The sequence below is a fragment of the Meriones unguiculatus genome (genome assembly GCF_030254825.1).
Source record: "Meriones unguiculatus strain TT.TT164.6M chromosome 13 unlocalized genomic scaffold, Bangor_MerUng_6.1 Chr13_unordered_Scaffold_41, whole genome shotgun sequence".
Classification (NCBI taxonomy): domain Eukaryota; kingdom Metazoa; phylum Chordata; class Mammalia; order Rodentia; family Muridae; genus Meriones; species Meriones unguiculatus.
Genome location: NW_026843650.1, coordinates 2,043,548 through 2,065,355, shown reverse-complemented (window position 1 = coordinate 2,065,355; position 21,808 = coordinate 2,043,548). Strand labels below are relative to the sequence as shown.

General features: G+C 37.9%; 1 pseudogene; it reads left to right on the top strand.

The window, feature by feature from the left end:
• Nucleotides 1-21,808, top strand: part of LOC132651226 (zinc finger protein 431-like) — a 410,631-nt pseudogene that overhangs the window by 309,181 nt on the left and 79,642 nt on the right.

Here is a 21,808-nt window from a genome sequence, read left to right as displayed (position 1 = left end):
CACCCAACTACACCAGAGTTTGGAATGGTGACCGCATTCAGCCAGACCATAGAATAGAGCAGCAACATATCTTTTGATCTCTACCAGATCAGAGGCCAAAGCAGCAGCCAATCTTTACCAGACCAGAGACCATAGCAGCAGCCAAGCTCTGCCAGACCAGAGGCCAGAGAACATTTGCAGAGGTGCCAAGATTGGGGCTCTGTATACCTTATCCGTCCCATGGTGTCTCCTTGCCACTGTCACTGGAGCCTGTGGAGCATGGCTCAAGCCTCCTGAAATGGGAAAGAATCAAGTAAAGGGGGATAGAAGGATTCTGTTACATATCCTCAGTCAGTCCCAATTAAAAAAAAGGCAGCTGGCAGCAACAGACAATACAGTCAAACAAAAAAAACACAAACAGCCACAACCCACTGCTTGTGCAACAGAAAACACAGGGCCAGACAACAAATCCCACTACTCATGCAGCAGAAAAACTGAAAGTAGGACATCAGTGAATCAGTGCTGCAGGAGCTACCTGTCTTGTCCTTATCCAAAGATTCAGAGATCACAGAAAACTGGGTTCTCTCCCACCCTTTACAGATAGGGACACATTCATCATCTCTCCTGGTGACCTTGGGGTAGAGTCAGTAGTCTGGTGACCTTTGGGTGACTTTTTTTAGGCCTAGTTTCTGGTGACCTTTAGGGGTGTCAGGTCTGGTTCTCTCAGTTCTAAAAAATCCATTTGGACTTTGTGGGGATTGTAAATTGTACGTCATGTGTCAGAGAGTACTCCAATAGTAAACTGTGATATAGAAGAGTAGAACTGATGATGTAAAGGATTTCCTATTGCTGAGAAACTAGTGGCACCCGTTAGATTTTAGCTGAGGGAAGACTGCCTATAAAACATTCCACAGATAAGTAGTATGCTAACCAGGCTCGTTAGAGATTAGGATCTGGGAATACACATATTTGTTCACCAGGATTATCTAGAAATGTGGCAGAGTGAAGTTTTTTTTTAATTTGTAATTTCTCAACCTTTATTTATTAATTCATGAATCGGAATGAAAACAGACTTGATTGGGGGTGTACAATTTGGATCAGGTAGCTTGATGCAGTGAATATTGAATTTCGAATTAAAGGACTTTCCTATGCCTATATGTACAATCCTTACTGACACAGTTCTGTCAGCTCAAATTTGAGACACAGGCTATTGGTTAAAGCTTTGTCAGGTTACAGGTCTCAGAAGCTAATATTGTACACAGGAACAGCATCAAACAGTATCTTATTAATGGATTTCCCTCTACAAGAAAATGGCCTGTGTTTTCAAAGTCAGTATGACTATGTTTTTTTTTTTTCAACTCTGAGGTTGATTACAAATAAAGAGGGACCTGTGTAAGAATTGAGTTCACTGACCTACTTTGAAGCTGGTGTTGTCACAACACAGAAATGGAGGGGAGGAGGGAAGATGTCAATGGGTCAGGTAATCAATTTTAGATGGTCAGTAAAAGTGAAAAGTGTACCCCTAGGCCTGGGAGTTTGCTGAACTTGTTTCTGGAAAGCAAATTTCTACACTTACACCAGTTCAAACACACAGAAGATCTGAACAAAGTGGTGTGGTAGTGCCTAACAGGAATGCTTTCCCCTCCCCCCATTTGAAAATGCACAACCTGAGAGAAAAGGTGTGAGTAATACTTTGTGTGTTTTATTACATACTTGAAGTCCCTGAAGAATATTGGACCATAAAGCCATTTTCAACTTTTAAAAATAATTTTTGAGATTATAATGAAATCATTTCATCCTTCTCATTTCTCTCTACTCTTACATCTCAAATGCTGGGATGAATCGTAAAGGAGGCTACTTAACAATTAAAGCAGACGTGGCTGTCAGGTTCTCCCAGCATCCCTCAGTCATTACCTGTTACAAGGTATGGGTGTCAAACACAGATGTCTAGTCCAGGAGTTGAGCTGCCCTCTTCCCAGCAGTCCTTCCTTTTGTATTCTAACCGTTTTAATTACCTGGTCTTTTTCATTTATTATTTATCCTCCTGGCCCTTTCTTCTGGCTCTCCACTTACTTCTCTCCTCTTGTCTCACATAGCTCAGGGTCATGTCAACTTTAGACTGTCCCAGATGTCCCTGTGTCTGATTATGTTCTCTCCTCTATCTATAATAAACTTTCTACTCCAACATTCCTAAGTACAGACATATCCTTTTTGTTTTATTTCTCATTTTCATTGATCACCCATTAACTACTCCTTTCTTTCAAATTCATGGCCATTTGTTTCTTTTATGGTTGTTACCATTTGGCGTTGACTGAAGTTTGGCTGAAGGACTTCCCAACCATGAGGTAGAGATGACTGCACTGGACACTGATCATGTAATGGAATGTGCAACATAAATGACCTGTATCTTGGAAGATGAGCAGGTGCCCTGGGAAAGTGGAAGACTGTACTTTAAAACATTTCCAAGATGAGGTTGTTGCAGGATATTTGATCCCACTGTGATCCATTAGATTGTGAACTGTAAAAACCTGTGCTTTGTTTGGTATGGTTAAGCCCTAACACAAACCTTAATTCCAAGAACTTTCTGTTTATTCTAAACAGGTGATTATGGTATCGTTCCATCAACCCTAGAACATGCCTTTAATTCAAAAGCTCTTTGTGCATAGAATTTAAGGCAAAGCAATAAACCAGCTGACAAGGATTAAGGAGTAAGTGGAACTTTCAGCTGACATGTATTTAAGACAGAGTGTAAAAGTGGAAGGAGGTTTAGCTTGGTAGCTTTTGGGCTTTTTGAGCTTTTATCTAGAAAGCCTTTGGCCTTGGGTTCCTTTGGTCTATCCCCCCTGAGCTGTCATCTGAGCTGGTGAGCTTTTGGGGCTTTTTTCTCTTGGTGAGTAACAGGGTCAGATGGGTGCTTACTCTGCCTCTCTGTGCTAGCAGGTTTTAAAATCAATTAATTGGGATTTTCATTTTTTTATAACAACACTAAAATTCTGTGTGCCCATAGGGGTTAGGGCAAAGCTAGAATGCCTCTGCTATCTGCATTATTTGATCTTTGATCCACTGGTAGAGGAGCTACTACTATCCTGAGACTCAGCTCTATTGTTCAAGCTAATGAGGGGCTCTGGGCAGGCCTAGCAGTCAGGGTCAACAGTGGGAGGTAGTTTATGGGTTTGTTCTGGAATTATCCTGTGATGTAGCTCTAAAGAGCTGTGAGTGAGACCAGACCATGTCATGCTGAGTGTGGGACTATTGTCACCAGGCCAGGAAGAGCAGGCTGCTGAGCTATTAAAGCCTGATCTGCTTTGAACGACATGGACTGTGGTTCAGGTTGTGGTTCTGTTGGTCTCCATGTGGTGATCTCGGCAGAGACCCTTGACCTCCAACCTGTCCTGAGTGTTGATTGTCCAGAGAAGTGAGGACTTTTTGGCCTGGGCAGTAGAAAGTTGTGGTGTTTATAATATCGCTATCTAGTGTGTACATACAGGCATTGATTTTGCAGTGGACAAATTGGAAAACTGAAGGTCTCATTTCTAGAAATGATGAATGTTGTATTCCACACATGGTTTTGTGTAACAAATTTTACAAATAGTTTTGAAACTGGAAGAAAAAAGTTGGTGATGATCATCCTTCACCAATATTTGATTATTTGTTTTTGATTTTTTTTTTACCTTGCATCTACCACCAGGCACAATGGCATGCATTAGAGAAATTCAATTCTAGGGTATAGAATGAATTTCTGAGATGCAGAATTTTGTCAGGTGTGCCTGGTTTTAGGTAATTGGATAGGGCAGATTCCACATATTGTGATATAATCCATGCATCAGGAAACATGTTAAATTATTCTCCAACATTGTTCTGTGTGTGAGTGTTGGCAAGGGCTAGGATGTGCCTGAACCCACAAGGGGACATGAGGGACTGCAAGCCATACCTTATCTTTATGATCACCTCCATTTTCCACTTCTAGAGAAAAAGGGCTCCCTGAAAGGAGGTTAGTAGTAGATGGAGTGTCAGAAATATAACAGTTTAGGTGTTACTTTGAGTTTGTCTTGTGTGATTTGTGAAATCTGTGTTTATTTTATTTGTATTAAATAAACAATCAAAAGTATCTCTGGTCCAGTGCACATTTTTCATGTTAAAGTTTCCTTAGGTCTTTTCATGTAAACTTGGCTATATTTTAGGCTTATGTTTTTGGCTATTTCTCTCACCCCCTCATTCTTTCACAAACACTGTACACATTCTTAATTATTGAAGTTTGTGGTAAGTACAGAAGTCACATCATGCCAGAAGATTATGAGATTCATGACAATAGAATCATCCCTTATTTTTCTGTTTTCCTCTGTTTCTTACCAGGTGGCTTTTCTGATATGAGATAGAGATTTTGGATTGTTCTTTAGCAATCACATAAAGACAATTTGCACCATGTCTGTAGAAGGCAGAAGACACAACATGAAGGTGAGTGATACCAGTTGGCCAGTTTACGCTTTCTCTTTTGACATTTTTTTTTTGGTGATCTGTCATTTTCTTCAGAAGTTTCATGTGTCCAGTTTTCTCCATATTCGTTAGTTGGAAGATTTTATTCTCCTGAAAAGATTAAATCAAAACCCTGCCCCATCCCTAATTCAGGGTTGAGGGACATGTAGTTTGAGAGACATGTAGTTTGTTTCCCTGTTATAGCTATTATGAATATAGATGCTATGAACACAGTTGAGCAAATATCTTTGTTGAATGGTGGAGCATCTTTTTGATATATGCCCAGGAATGGTAGAGCTGGGTCTTGAAGTAACACTATTTCTAATTGTCGGAGAAAGCATCAGATTGATTTTTAAAGTGGTTGTATAAGTTTGCACTACCACCAACAATAGAGTGTTTCTCTTTCTCCACATTCTCACTAGCTTGCTGTCACTTCAGGTTTTGACCTTAATCATGACGGGTTTAAGATGGAATGTCATTTGCATTTCCATGACGACTACAGATATTGAGCATTTAATGTCCACCATTTGATATTCCTCTGTGGAGAAATCTCTGTATAGTTCTGTACCCCAGTTTTAAATTGGATTATTTGGATTATTGGAGTTTAATTTCTTCAGCACTTTATATATATTGTTTATTAGCTCTTTCAGTAGTATGTGGGGTTGGTGAAGATTTTTTGCCAGGCTGTAGGTGGCCATTTCATTCTATTGACAGAGTTCTTTGCTTCATAGAAGCTTTTTGTTTCATGAGATCCTATTCATTAATTCTTGATCTTAGAACCAGTGTTTTTGGTGTTTTGTTGAGGAATTTATCATCTATGCCAATGAGATCAAGACTCTTTCCCACTTTTTCTTCTAACAGATTTAGTGTATCTGGTTTTATGTTGAGGTCTTTGAACAACTTGGACTGTAGTTTGATGCAGGGTGATAAATATGGATCTATTTTCATTTTTCTACATGTAGACTTCCAGTTAGACCAGCACCATTTGTTGAAGATGCTGTCCTTTTTCCATTGCATGGCTTTGGCTTCTTTGTCAAAAATCAAGTGTCCATAGGTGTGTGGGTTTATTTATGGATCTTCATTTCAATTTCATTAATCCACCATACTGTTTTTATTTCAGTACCATGCAGTTTTTTATTACTATTGATTTATAGTAGAGCTTGAGATCAGGGATGGTGATACCTACTGAAGATCTGCTATAGTACAGGACTGTTTTAGCTATTCTGGCTTTTTTATTTTTCCGTATGAAGGTGAGAATTTTTTTTTCAAATTCCTTAAGGAATTGTGTTGATATTTTGATGGGAATATCATTTAATCTATAGATTGTTTTTGGTATGATAGCAATTTTTACTATGTTGATCCTTCTGACCCATCAGCATGACAGATATTTCTATCTTCTGGTATCTTTTTCAATTTCTTTCTTCAGAGGCTTAAAGTTTTTTTTTTTTTTATGCAGATTTTTCACTTGCTTGTTGAGGATAACTCCAAGGTACATTATGTTTTTTTTTCCTGCCTATTGTGAAGGGTGTTGTTCTGCTAATTCTTTCTCAGTTCATTTGTCTTTTGCATACAGGAGTGCTACTGATTTTTTTTTTGAGTTAACTTTATATCCAACCACTTTGATAAAGTGTTTTTCAACTGTAGGAATTCGCTACAGTAGAATATTTGGGGTCACTTTTATATACTGTCATATATGTGAATATAAATACTTTGACTTCTTCCTTATCAATTTGTATCCCCTTGATCTCCTTTAGTTGTCTTATTGCCCTAGATAGGACTTTGAGTACTGTACTGAAGAGATTTGGAGAGAGTGTGTAGCCTTGTCTTGTCCCTGAGTTCAGTGGAATTGATTTAAGTTTTTTTTTTCCATTTTGTTTGATGTTAGCTATAGGATTGCTGTATATTGTCTTTACTATTTTTAGATCTGTGCCTCTGTCCCCAGTCTCTCCAAGACTTTAAACAAGAATAACTGTTGGATATTGTCAAATGATTTTTCAGCATCTAAGAAAATGATCCTGTTTTTTTTTTCAATTTCTTTATATGACGGATTAAGATTCCCTATATTGAACTATCCCTGCATGCCTGGGATTAAGCTTACTTAATGGTGGATGATATCTTTGACATGTTCTTGGATTTGGTTTGCAATTATTTTATTGAGTATTTTTGCATCATTGTTCATAAAAGAGATTGGTCTGAAGTTCTTTTTCTTTTTGGGGGTCTTTGAGGATTTATCAAGGTGACTGTGGTCTTACAAAAGGAGTTTGGTCATGTTGCGTCCATTTCTATTTTGTGGAATAATTTGAAGAATATCGATATTGACTCTTCATTGACGGTCTTGTAGAATTCTGCTCTGAAATCATCTCGCTCTTGGCTTTTTTTGGTTGCAAGTATTTAGATGGCTGCTTCTATTCCCTTAGGCAGTAAAAGACTATTTAATATCTTTACCTGATTTTGATTCAACTTTGGTAAGTGGAATCTAACAACAGAATTGTATATTTCATTTAGATTTTTAAATTTTGTGGCATATAGGCTTTTGACATAAGAGCTAATGGTTCTTTGGATTTTTTCAGTGTCTGTTATCTCACTCTCTCTTCCTTTCAGACTGTGAACTTGGATAGTGTCTTTCTGCCATTTACTTAGTTTGACTAAGAGTCTGTCTATGTATTTGATTTTCTCAAAGAACTAGCTCTTGGTTTTGTTGATTCTTTGAATTATTATCTCTGTTTCTAATTTATTGATTTCAGCCCTGAGTTTGGTTAGTCCTAGTAGTCTACTGCTGTTGGGTGTGTCTGCTTCGTTTTTCTAGGGCTTTCAAGTGTGCCATTCAGTTGCTTGTATGTGATACCTCTAATAGCTTATGAAGGCCTTTAGTGCTATTAAAACTCTTCTTAGGACTGCTTTCATTGCATCCCATGAGTTTGGGTATGATGTACCTTCATTTTCATTGAATTGTAGGAAGTTCTTTCTTTATTTCTTTCCTGACCTAGATTTCATTGAGTAGGGAGTTGTTCAGTTCCCACGTGTGTGTAGGCTTTTTGTTATTTCTGTTATTGTTGAGGCCCATCTTTAGTCCATCATGGTCTGATAGGATACAAGATATTATTTCAATCTTATTGTATATGTTGAGACCTGGTTTGTGACCTACTGTATGTTCAGTTTTGAAGAAGGGTCCATGAGCTGCTGAAAGAAGATAGATTCTTTTCTGTTTGGGTTAAAAAAATCTCTAGATATCTGTTAGGTTCATTTGATTCATGACATCCATTTGTGTCATTATCTCTCAGTTTAAGTCCTTTTCCATTGCTCTGTCCCTTGATGATAGTGACATGTTGACCTCTCCCACTATTAATGTACAGTGATTGATATGTTCTTTAAGTTTTATTAATGTTTCTTTTACAAATGTGGGTGTCCTTGTATTTGGGGCATTGTTGCTCAGAATACAGATGGCATCTTGGTGGAATTTTCCTTTGATGAGTATGAAGTATCCTCCCTCATTTCTATTTATTTATTTATGTATTTATTTATTTATTTATTTATTTATTTATTTATTTATTTATATTTAGGAGCAATAACTGATATCAGGCAATATTTTCAAAGTTGTAAAGTATGTGTAACAGCATAGTTTTTTTAAAAAAAGTCTTTCAATATTTTCTTGTATTCTTTTTAAATTTTTTATTAATAACGGTTTATTCACTTCGTATCCACCCTGTACCTCCCTCCTTCCTCCCCTCCCAATCCCACCCTCCGTCTTTCCCACCCCTGTCCCTTTCCCAGTCCAAGCCATGAGCATGAGAAATCTTTCCATCTTCTGATATCTTCTTCTATTTCTTTCTTCAGAGGCTTGAAATTTTTTCATACAAGTCTTTGACTTGCTTGGTTAGGGTCACACCAAGGTACTTTATGTGCTTTTTGACTATTGTGAAGGGTGTTGTTTACCTAATTTCTTTCTTAGCACTTTTGTCTTTTCTATATAGGTGGACTACTTATTTTTTGAGTTGATTTTGTATCCAGCCACTTTGCTGAAAGTGTTTGTCAGCTTTAGGAGCTCCCTGGTAGACTTTTTGGGGTCACTCAGGTATACTATCATATCATCTGCAAATAGGGATATTTTGACTTCTTCCTATCCCATTTATATCCCTTTGATCTTCTTTAATTGTCTTACTGCTCTAGCAAGGACTTCGAGAACTATGTTGAAATGATATGGAGAGAGTGGGCAGCCTTGCCTTGTCCCTGAATTCAGTGGGATTGCTTTAAGTTTCTTTCCATTTAGCTTGATGTTGGCTATAGGCTTGCTGTATATTGCCTTTACTATGTTTGGGTATGTGCCCTGTATCTCTGATCTCTCCAATACTTTAAGCATGAATGGATGCTGGATTTTTTCAAATGCTTTTTCAGCAGCTAAGGAGATTATCATGTGTTTATTTTTCTTTCAATTTGTTAATGTGGTGGATCATATCAATGGATTTCCATATATTGAACCACCCCTGTATAGCTGGCATGAAGCCTACTTGGTTGTAGTGGATGATATCTTTGATGTGTTCTTGTATTGGGTTTGCAAAGTATTTTGTTGAGTATTTTTGCATCAATGTTCATAAGGGAGATTGGCCTGAAATTGTCTTTATGCTGGGGTATCCAAGGCTGCTTGTTCCTGAATAACTGGGTTCTGGATATGCCATATTGCTCTATATTTTGATGGTTGAGCTTTTACGCTGGCCTCTACCCATTGGGCTATCTTAGGTGTTGGGTGTTTGTTTCTGGTACTTCCTGGAATCTTGTGTTGGGTCGAATCCCCTTGGCAGGAAGATGATATTTTCCAAAGGAGGTCTCCTCAGCTTTTTGGGTATGGTCACTGAATGGCAGGTGTTTTTTAATAATTTCCACAGCTCACCTCAGACATACAGAGCTGAGCAGTAATTTTGGCCTTTGTTAGTAAAGGGGGCTATCCTCTCACCCAGAGAAGTTCTGGAGACAGCTGCCCTGCTGCTGGGTTTCTTTCTGTAAATTTAGTGAGCTGCTACTGTAACCTGAGTGCCCCATGGTTTGGTCAGTTTAGGGATGACTGGTTGTCCCTTGGAGCAGTTGATCTCAGGGAACCCAGGCTTCTGTAGGTCTGAGTTTGGAGCTCTGTGCCCAATACCCAAGTGGTAATCAGTGGCAGGTGTGCACCACTCTCATGTGTGCAGCAGGAGGCTAGAGTCTGGAGCCTGTGGATAACTGAAACTTTTCTGGAGCTAGGTGTCCTGAGGTAGGGCCAGATATTTCCCCCACCTTTGGGCTTTCTCCCAGCAGGAAGACCCAGTCTGTACTGTTGGAGGTGTGTAGAGTATGTAGGCACTTGCTTGCAAGTGGTGGCTTTAAGCTGGTGACTGAACAGGAACCTGAGAACTTTTCCCGAGAACATTCCCATATGTGGTGTTCCTAGTGGTGGTGGTGGTGTCAGCTGAGTGTTCTAAGCTGGGACCTGCTGTTTCCCTCCCTGTGGAGTTTTCTCCCAACAGGGAAACCCAAAACTGTCGGTTTCCACAGTTCTGTCTGTGATGAGGATTCGGGTGTGTGGGTCTGGCAGCTGGAGACCTACTCAGGGCTGGCTGCTCTGTGCCCACAGGTCCACAGGATCTTTTCCAGTGATAGACTGGGTGATATTTGGTCAGTCCCACGTGCTTCCTTCCCTGTGGGGTTTTCTTGAGACTGGGACTCCCAGTCTCTGGTGCTCTGGGGTGCACAGTTCAGCCTGGGAAGGTGATCAGGACGTGCTTCTTGGGTCTATTTGCTTGAAAACCTTACTCCTGCCAAAACAGCCCAGGAAATTTTCCAGAGATTAGCTGGGTGCTCTGAGGTTGAACCCAATTTTTTTTTCTCATCATTGGTTTCTTATCACCTGGTAAACACAGTCAATTGTGTTTGGGGGCCAACAGTTCCAACTATTTGTCACTATGCAGTCTCTGCTACCCTGCTGATAAGTCACAGTATGCGATCAGCTCTGCAATCTGGGATCTGTTTTTAATTTTTACTGAATATGAGTATTTTGATTGTATGCATGAATATGAACCTCTTGTGTACCTGGTCGTCACAGTAGTCCAAAGATGTGTTCAGAACTCACGAACTTATAGCAATTGATAATAGTGGGTCCCAGTTAAACACTGACATTTGAGACCAATTTTTTGCAAGAGCAGCAAGAGCTCCTCACTGATGAGCCATGTCTCCTGCCTTATGTTGCTTACTTATGATCATCCTTTACATTGCTAATATTTTCATCTTTCTATTTTTAGCTGTTTAAACATGCATTCCTTTTTAGTAAGATCTTAATAAAGTTGCAGTTTAAGCTAGGGCAGTACAGATTTCTGGAAAATGAATTCACAACTGGAGTGAATGCATAATTCCTTGTAGAAGCTTCAGTAAAGACCTCTTAGTTCTTTCAATCGTTTGTGTTTGTTTGATTGACTTTTAGGGGAGGCTCTGTCTTACTATATAGGTCTGGCTGTCCTGGAACTCTTTGTATAGATCATACTGGCATCCAAATCAATAAGATACACCTACCTCTGCCTCCTGATTGATGGAATTAAAGGCATGACAAAATACACCCAGCTTGTCCATCATTTTTTTGTCGTTAGTAACTGTTCATAATTTTCTCTGATATGTACTTAATACTGTTTATCTTTTAATTCCTCTCTGTGTGTCTCTGTCTCTCTCTTTCTATTTTGCTCTTTTCTTTCTGTTTGTCTTTGTCCATATTAATTACCATGACTATTCCAAAGCTATATCCTATTCAAAAAGTTCAGATATGACACAGTTAAACTTCTTTATTCAGTTTTCTTCTAAAATGTGTTAGTGATAACATTAACACTTCTTTTTTTAATACAAAAGTTTAATCTTTATTTTTAAACTATAGACTATACATGATTTAGAAAGGAGAATATACAAAACAATGATCAAAGAATAATCCTATGTTGCATACCTTTTCTTTTGTCTGGTCACTCAAAATTTGATGTTATCCACTATGATTATTGTTGCTTGCCACTCACATTATTTTTATCCATGTATTCACTGTAGTCCACTTTCCCTTCCACAAATATATGAACTCCCCTTTTCATATACTGGTATGCAACATCTCTGATCCCTTGTCAAAACATGATATTCAATGCCATGTTGTCTTTTGACTGATGTCACCCACCTGTTCACTGTCCCCTGATAGCTGCATCTCATTTGTTGCTGGATAAAAGGTCATAATTGTGTTTTTTCCTTCCATCTGTCTTATGACAGGGTGCTGACCTACTTACCAACTGAGTAGTAATTGAAGATGATTCATAGGTCACTCAAGAACCCAACTAATGGCTACTTCATACACATGTCTTACAAACTAATGAAACTCCTTTAACACAGGTTTTCAAAGCACACCTTTGGTTTTCCTTACAATCTAACCTTTAGGCTTTTTCTTCTCCTATCCTTCATCTGATGCACAGAACCCAACTGTGTAACACTAACATTTCTGTGTCAGAAAATAAATGGAAGAAGCACTAGAATTATATGACTATATTACCAATGAAGTATAAATTTATATTGTTGCCATTCTTTCTGTTGTACAAATGTATGGCATGTTTTAAAATTCTGTGACCTTCGATGATGTGCATGTGAAATTTAGCCAAGAAGAGTGGGCTTTACTGGAACCTTCCCAGAAGCAACTCTACAAAGATGTGATGCTAGAGACCTGTAAAAACCTCACTGCTATAGGTAATACTCCAAATTTTCTTTCACTTTTAAAATAAGGACACAACTCTTACTTTGTTATTGATCATCTTCTGTAATTCCAATTGAGAATGGGGAGGAATGAGGTGAATAAATCAGGCATGGTTCTAAGGGTCACAAAAGATAGTGATTTAAGTTTTGCCTTAATAATAATGTGATATTTCAAATAATATATATTTTCTTGTACTATATTTTAGGCTACAATTGGGAAGACCATAACATTGAAGAATATTTTCACAGTTCTACAAGTAAAAAATGGTAACTTTATGTGCATGCTGATACAGATATGAATCTTAAGAAATTTTAATGTGTCCTGGAAGTTTATTTGTTTGTTTGTTGGCAGCTTTTTATTTTCTGTTTTTGAAATAGGTTTTTTTGTGTAGCTGTGGCTTGACTTAGACTTGCTGGTTAGACCAGCCTGACCTCAAAATCACAGAGATATGCCTGCTTCTGCCTCCACAAGTACTGGGATTAAAGACATGTACCAGCACACCTGGCTGTGTCCTGGAAGTTTTAGAGAAAAGCAACAGTGTAAAAACAGCACTGTTTTAAGTGTACTGATGATTATTAAAATCTCACAATTCCACATACTTCAAGGTCAGGTATCTGATTTGTGTTTGCAAGGCACTCCCCTAAGGTAGAAGAAAATAAAATAATGTTGCAACAGAAAATACCATTTGAATCTTATGGACATAACAGTTACTGAGTTGAACTGCCAATCTGTTTAGTCTCATTCTATCTAGTCAGATATTGTAAGAGGTATACACATTGAATAGGTGATCAGTATGTGTCCAAACCTTCTAGTAAGCAAATATTTCATAGTACAACTAGTGTTACTCATATTCATGCAGTAACATTGTAAAGTTTAGCGAGAGGAGCAGCTTATGAGAGTCAAAAATATTGTTTTCGAGAAACCTTAATCCATATATGACATGTCTATGATGAACAAAAACAAAGTGTGTTAATTCAATGTGGTAATCTTTTATTATTCTTGTAATTTAAACAGGTATATCATATGTCACAATGTTTCTAAGACACATTTGCATAGGGACATTGAAAGACGCAATATACCTGTCTTTCTCCAAGAACAATTGATTTTGTTGTAGTCCCCACTTTGAGTAGATTTTTTGAATGTGATAAATGGTTACTGTTAATTGGTTTTGCAACTTTACTGTTCATCAGCAAAATCACACTGCTGAAAATACCTATGAATACTAGGAATTTGGAACTTCTTCTGCATGTCCTGCTCACTTTTTAAATGAAGTGTCATTCATACAGTACAAAAATTTGTGAATGGGATTGCTGTGCTCAAACTCTGAATTCTTACAATACTCTTCATATATTTGAGTAAAGCTCTATAGAAAAATTATGTTATAAAAGTGAATCACATAACAAATGCTCTTACCATCACAAGGATCTTCAAAAATACCCATAATGAAGAATACCATGAATGTAAATAAAGTGATAAAACTTTAAAATTTTATTTTTCTTTACCATTAGACTGAATTATAAAATTAATTCATATAGATAAATATATTTATTAGTGTAATGAAATGACTGTGGTAAATCTTTCATATGTTCTAACTATCTTTGCAGGTATGAAAGCAGTCATACTGGAGAGAAACCCTTCAAATGCACTCTATGTGGTAAAGCCTTCGCCTATACCACTGTTCTCATACGGCATAAAAGAACACACACAGGAGAAAAGCCTTACAAATGTAATCAGTGTGGTAAAGCCTTTGCACGAAACAGTACTCTCTTAAGCCATAAAAGAACACACACTGGAGAGAAACCTTATGAATGTAACCAGTGTGGTAAAGCCTTTGCACGAAACAGTCATCTCTTAAGCCATAAAAGAACACACACTGGAGAGAAACCTTATGAATGTAACCAGTGTGGTAAAGCCTTTGCACAAAACAGTCATCTCATAAGCCATGAAAGAACACACACTGGAGAGAAACCTTATGAATGTAACCAGTGTGGTAAAGCCTTTGCACAAAACAGTCATCTCATAAGCCATAAAAGAACACACACTGGAGAGAAACCTTATGAATGTAACCAGTGTGGTAAAGCCTTTTCACAAAACAGTACTCTCTTAAGCCATAAAAGAACACACACTGGAGCGAAACCTTATGAATGTAACCAGTGTGGTAAAGCCTTTGCACAAAACAGTAATCTCATACGGCATAACAGAACACATACTGGAAAGAAACCTTATAAATATACTCAACATGATAAAGCCCTTGCACAACAGAGTAGTCTCTGAAAACATGAAAAACACACAGTGGAGAGAAGCCTTGTGAGGGTAATTAGTGTGATAAAGCCTTTGCATGTAACAGTCATCTAAGACAACAACACATTCTGCAGGAAAACCATATGAATATAAGTATGTGGCAAAGCCTTTGTACATAACATCTCCTAATACATAAAAGAACACATACTGGATAGAAGCTGTCTGACTGTAACCAGTGTAAAAAAACTTTTGCACTTCTGAATCATCTTCACACTCAGGAAATAAATTCTAATGGATAGAAAGCCTGTGAGTGCTTTTAACATGGTGAAACCATTCCAGATGTGTATAATCTTCATCATCTCAAAAGGATTCATACTGGAGAGAAAGCTAATGAATGTGTTAAAATGGTGAGGACTTGCACAAATCTAGAGTCATCATTATCATAAAAGTATCATTACTGGAGAGGAATTCTGTGAGTATAAGCAATGCGGAAAGGCCTTTGTGTACTTTGGTCCACTGAGATCCAACAGAACTCTAAAACTAGCTCAATGGAAATGACCTCCCTTTTCTGAAGGGGAAGGGGAAAGGGAATAGGTAGAATAGGAATGGAGGGTAGTACTGTGGGAGAGAAGGGAGGGGGACTACAATTGGAATTTAAAGTAAATAAACTTATTTTTAAAAAGAATACAATGAATGGTAAATATCAATTACATGCAAAAATATTATTGATAAACCTGATTCTCAACATTTACTGTTTTCAATTGCCTCACTTTACACAAGAAACTTTTAGTTCATTGGATGAATATGTAGGGAATGGTGAAGTAACTCCAGCAGGAAGTTCTCTGAGAATAACACAACAGCGGTAGCCCGTAGAAGTTTCTTTGTGTACACATACCTATTGTTCCAGGGGTACTATTGAAAAACATCACAACCAACACTGAATTTTGAGATATAACGAAGGAGTCTTTCTTTTCCATGTATGACCCTGCTTCTGGCCTAGATGTGTAACCATGTCAAGGTTGAGTTTTGCTTGAGAGTGTCTTTAGACATAGACACCACCAATCAAATTTGATAGATAGCCTTTGACACAGATCCCTCATAACACACCCCTCCCTTCAAATATAGGATAATTTGGTTCTGTGTTCTTGTTCTTCTTGTTGATATGATAATAATGTGCTGTTGATTGCAAATTGAGCATCCTTGAATTGCCTAGTATTAAACAGTTATCTACACCTATGCTTGGAGAATCCCAGTCACGCCCCAAGGGGTATAAGCTTCTGTTTTCTGGAATTAAAGTTGAACTTACTTTCTGAGGTAGTTCCCAGAGTGGCTGACCACTGTTATGCTTGCGGGATTTCCAAGCTTTATACCTCATCTTCTGCCCCTCATGCCTTTCTGGGTTGGTGGGAAACAGCCATCCAGACAGCAAGAGAATCACATTCTCTGAAATGCTTGTGATAAAATATTTCAGACTTCATAGCATTTCAAATTTCACATGTTTCTTGATGTGTGATGGTAAATCGAATAGTGTCTTGGGGGTAGGACTCATTAAAATGAGTTACCCCTAGTGTTTATTTCACAGTAACGTTGCAGGCAAGCTTCAAGGTATGAAATCTTCTGAGGTGAGTACAGTGGCCTATAGAAAAGAAATAAGAGCAGACATTTTATTTCTCTATTTTTAATAGCTGAGTAGTGTTCTGATAACATATGGGTGGATGGCAGAAGAGAGGAACTCCCCTTTTGATTGGACTAGGGAATGGGGATAGGGGTAAGATGGAGGGAGGGTGGGACCAGCATGAGGTGAGGGAGTGACCTTCAATCAGCATATATAATGAATAAATTGTGAAAAATAAAAACAATAAAATAAAAAATAGTAAGAAAAACAAAACAAAAGAGCAAAAATTTGAGTCCAGTTTGGTTAACCGCTCTCCCTCAAAGAAAAGAAAGAAGATATATACAAAGAAAAGAAAAACAGAATCTTTGTTTTGCCACCTTTCTTCCCTGTGGTCTCACTTGAAGATCATTATCCAATGGAGACCATGCTTCTCTCTCTGAAGTTTAAGTTACCATAGAAGTAGGATTCAAACCTGGAACTAATGGCAGAGGTTCCTAGTTAACATATCATATCAAACCTACCTGCCATTTTCTCCCAGTAATCCTTCAGTCCTTCCATGTTATCTGGGCCTCCAGGCTAGTACAGCCCATGCAATACCCTGAATTCTTCTTCCCAGGGCCTGAGCTAACCTCACTTCCTCCTCACCCATCTATAGGCAAACTATATTGGCTACCTGGTCAAGAGCCATGAAGGAGCAATAGCAAAACAGCTGTAGAACTCATGGAATGTGTCTCCCCTGTTAGCATAGTCATGATGAGTTTGTCTTGGAGAAGCATAATCCCAAGAACTGCTTTTCCTGAGGACTTTGTGCTCTTATGTAGCATATTTTTGCCCTTATGATGCCCATATACCTCATAAAATGAGTTGTATGAAAATTCTAAGAAGGCTTCTAGCTCATCACTGGGCAATATCACTGGCATTTAAAAACAATGCTTGATCTCTTTTCACATGTTTACTGGAGCATATTAATGAATTAACCACTGCCCTTGAAAGGAGCCATATATGTAGATTGTAAGCAATGACCATTATACTTAGAAACAATTTGGAATAATAGATTGTTTAACAAGGTCAGGGAAGATGTTTTTGCTAATGGCTCTGATGTAAAAAATCTTAGAGAACAATTTAAAGTTAAGAAAAGTACACCGTTAATAGAAAAGCCAGGGATGTTTTAAGGTTGATGAGCTGAAACCATATCCCAAGGTAGCATTGGCTGTCTGGACTCCCTCATACTGCGTCTAAAACTGAGACAGCAGTTGATTCCCCTATATTGGTTTTTCCCCTCAGCTTCATGATGTGATTTAATAAAAATAATTAATGAGTAGCTGCACACCCCTTTAAGATTTAAAGTACAGGTGCCAGTACCATGCCGTTTTTTATTACTGTTGCACTATAGTACTACTTGAGATCTCAGATGAAGATACCTCCAGAAAATCTCTTATTGTACAGGCATTTTTTATCAATTCTAGGTTTTTTTGGTTTTCCATATGAAACTGAGAATTATTCTTTCAAGGTCTGTAATGACTTGTGCTGGTATTTTGGTTGGAATTGCATTGAGTCTTTAGATTTCTTTTGGTAGAGTGTCCATTTTTACTATGTTAATCCTACCAATCCTCGAACATGAGAGATCTTCTGAGATCTTCCTTGAAGTTCTTTTTTTTTTCATACAAGTCGTTCAATTGCTTGCTTAGAGTCACTCCAAGATACTTTATGTTATTTGTAGCTTTTTTGAAGGGGTTTTATTTCCTAATTTTTTTCTGAGCCCACTTGTTTTTTTGTATACAGGAGGGCTTCACATTTTTTTTAAATTTAATTTTGTATAAAGTCATTTTGCTGAAGGTGTTGATCAGCTGTAGGAGTTCCCTGGTTGAATATTTAGGGTTATTCATGTGTAATCTCACATCATCTGCAACACAAGCTGGACTCGATTTGGAGAAAAGGGAACCCTCCTCCATTGCTGGTGGGAATATACACTTGTACAACCATTTTGGAAATCAATCTGGTGCTTTCTCAGAAAATTATGAATAATGCTACTAGAATATTTAGTTATACCAACCCTTGGCATATATTCAGAAGATTATCAACCATACAACAAGGATATTTGCTCAACTATACTCATAACAGGTTTATTGACATTAGCAAGAATCTGGAAACAACTGAGATGTCCCCAAACCAAGGAATAGGCACAGAAATTGTGGCACATTTATACAATGCAATACTATTTAGCAATTAAAAACAAGGAAATCAGCAGGCAAATGGATGCAACTAGAAAAGATGACTCTGAGTGAGGTATCCAGAAGCAGAAAGACACTCATGGTATATACTCACTTATATGTGGATATTAGTCATACAATATAGGATTAAAATACTAAAATCTAAAGTCCTAAAGGATCTAAACAACAGGAAGTACCCTAGGGAAGATGCTTAATCCTCATTCAGACAGGCAAATGGTATAGACATTGGCAATGGGAGAAGACAGGAGACAGGGAATGCACCTACCACAGAGGGCCTCTGAAAGAATCTACCTAACAGGGTATTAAAGCAGATGATTAGACTCATAGCCAAACTTTGGGCAGAGAGCCTGGACTAATATGGAGGATTCAGGAGATAGAAAGACCTGGATGGGGGAGGTCCTCCACAAGGAGGCCAATTGAGTCAAAAAATATGGGCCCTGGGGGCCCTGTTCCAATGAAGGACCATGCATGAAGAACACCTAGAACCCCTGCTCAGATGTAGCTCATAAGTATCTCAGTTTTCATTTGAGTTCCCTATTAAGGATAACAACATCTGTCTCTGACATGAACTCAGTGGAAGGCTACTTGATCACCTACTCCTGGAAGGTGCTGCCTTGCCAGGCCACAGAGGAAGAAGGTGCAGCCATTCTTGGTAAGACTTGAGAAGATAGTAGGAAAGGAAGACTTCCCCTATCATTGGACTAGGAGAGGGGCATAGGGGTAGAAGAGGGAGGTAGTTTGTAACTGGTGGAAGATGAAGGAGGGGCTTACAGCCAGAAAACGAAGTGAATAAATTGTAATAATAAAAAAGAAAAAAAATGAGGATTTGTTTTTGTTTTTGTTTTTGTTTTTTTGTTTTTTTTTTGTCCTGAGATGGCTGGACTCATGCAACTGTCTCTTAAAAACAACTAGAAAGAATAGTATTTCATCTCTACTCATTTTCCTTTTTTCTGTATTACTATATATAATAAATACCCTTGATAAAATTCAGTGGTTTGTAATATATTCCTAGTATTATAATATTGTACAATTCAAATTTTGGTGTGTTAAGTGTGTAAAAATAGTTTATGAAAAAAGTGGCTTGAAAAAGAGCAAAGAATGATTATTTAAAATTCAGGAGGATGAAAATGGAAGGAAATTAATGGAAGAATAAATAATATATAAACAAATTAATATCTCTTACACAGTAATTATAACATTTTGGTTATTGAGATTTAAAAAATATACACAGAATATTTCTCAAGTAAACAATGTAAGCTATGATTAATATCTCTTATGCACGCACCCTGAAGTATTTCTTTATATTATTCCTCTTGTCACTGAAATGTATTCTTTGACAAGTCGTGCCACTCCTCCCTAATGTTCAGGCTCTAATACTGACTATTCAACTCTTATTTCAGTGTACTGCCTGCTTTTAGCCCAATTAGGACTGAAGTCAGACAATGTTTAATCTCTGTGTCTAGCTCAGGTCATAATTTTGATGATACATTTTGAGTTCATCCACAATTTCAAAGTAAAATGATTGCCTTTCTTGAAATGTTAAATGTTTTCAGGAATGGCTGCATTGTCATCTTCTGTGGCCTGTTGAGCTGCTCTCTCCTCAGGGGGAGGTGATCAAAAAATAGGCCTGTCAGGTTATGTCAGAGGCAGTCCCTCTTCCGATTACAATGGAACTCACTTGGATACTATGCTGTCATGGACTACATCTGTGCAGGGGTTCTAGGTTATCTCCATGCTTGTTCCTTGGTTGGAATATGAGTCCCTGGGGAGACCCCTGTGTTCAAATTTTCTGGTTCTGTTGCTGTCCTTGTGGGGTTCCTGTCCTCTCCAGATCTTACTATTTCCCACTTCTTACTTAAGATTCCCTGCACTTTTCCCATCAGTTGGCCTTAAGTCTCAGTGTTTGCTTTGATAGTCTGTATGGCAGAGCCTTTCAGAGGACTTCTGTGGCAGGTTCCTAGGTTGTTTCCTGTTTTCTTCTTCTTCTGATGTTGATCCTCTTTGCCTTTTGGGATGGGGATTGAGAGTTTTAGTCAGTGTCTGCTCCCTTGTTTAGTTCCTTTAGATGTTCAGGGTTTTAGTAGATTTATCCTATATTATATGTCTATATGAGTGAGTATATACCATGTATGTCTTTCTGCTTCTGGGACAGCTCACTCAGGATGATCCTTTCTAAGTCCCACCATTTACCTGCAAATTTCATGATTTCCTTATTTTTCATTGCAGAGTAATACTCCATCTTGCACACATACACACACACACAGACACACACACATGCATGATACATGTAATTGCATTTATTGGCAACAAAAGACTTGAAATTGACAGAGCCAAAAGGTTATATGAGAGATTTTGTAGGGGATACAAATAAACAAGAAATAATGTGATTATATTAAAAATTTCATAAAAATGAAAGTACGTTTCCATGAATTAAAAAAATTGAAAAATATTATATTTTGCACTCATGTGATTCAGGACAATCAAGTACATTCTATTTTAGCACATGGTAAGCATTGCTTCAGTAAACATGAGTGTAGATGTGTGCTGGAGCAGCCCAAGTCATCTGTTTCATATGGATAATGGTGGAACTCCTCATTCAGTGTGTACAGTAATACTCTCTTTTAAATTGACTCAATAATTTTTTTTGTATTTGTTTGTGTAAACTGTATAAAATAAAGTTCCCCTAAACTTCTTTTTTGGTCCACTTTCTTCTACTGTCTCCTTCCATCCTTTTACACAGAGATGCTGAGCAACCTGGATGATAAAGAGTGTTCAGTAGATGCAGCAGAAGAATGGACATTGTTGTCTAGTCCATTCTGTTAGTTCCTGTTTTTCTATTGGAGAATTGAACATCCAAGTTGAGAGATTTCAATGAGCAATGTTTATTATTTCAACTTATTTTGTAGTTATGGTGTGGGGTTTTTGCCTTCTGATTTTTTTTAAAGAAACAGTAGTTGTCATTCTTTATTGCTAAAATGTGTCTTAAATAGCTAGAATAATGACTTTTCTGAGTAGAACGTATAGTGGGTTTTTTTTTTTCAATGCAGTTTATTCAGGAACATTGAACAATCCTCGGACCCCGGGGAAAGCCAGCCCACAGCTTAAATAGCCTCTGGGTAGCCAACCCAGGCGTGCCACGGGGGCAATGCAGATAGGTCCACATACATGGAAGCAAGCCAGATCCTCAGCCTTAGCCAAATGTGGAGTTGTTCGTGACAGAGAGCACTCACCATCGGGAACTACAGCCACCATTGTTACTACCATCTCATTGACGGCTGTTGGAGCTACCACCAGGGCATTAGCCATGAGTCATACTGGGCAGACTGCTCAGACCCTGAATAATCATTTAGCCAATGTAGCTCATGCCTTAGTTGTACATAAAGGAATTAATGCTCAACTAAAAGGAAGCTTGATGGTGTTCAATCAGAGGATTGACCTCTTGCAGGAGCAAATTGATACCCTATGGCAAATCGCTCGACCTGGCTGTCAATGAAAGTATGCTGGACTTTGAGTCACTAGCATACAAAATAAGATTTT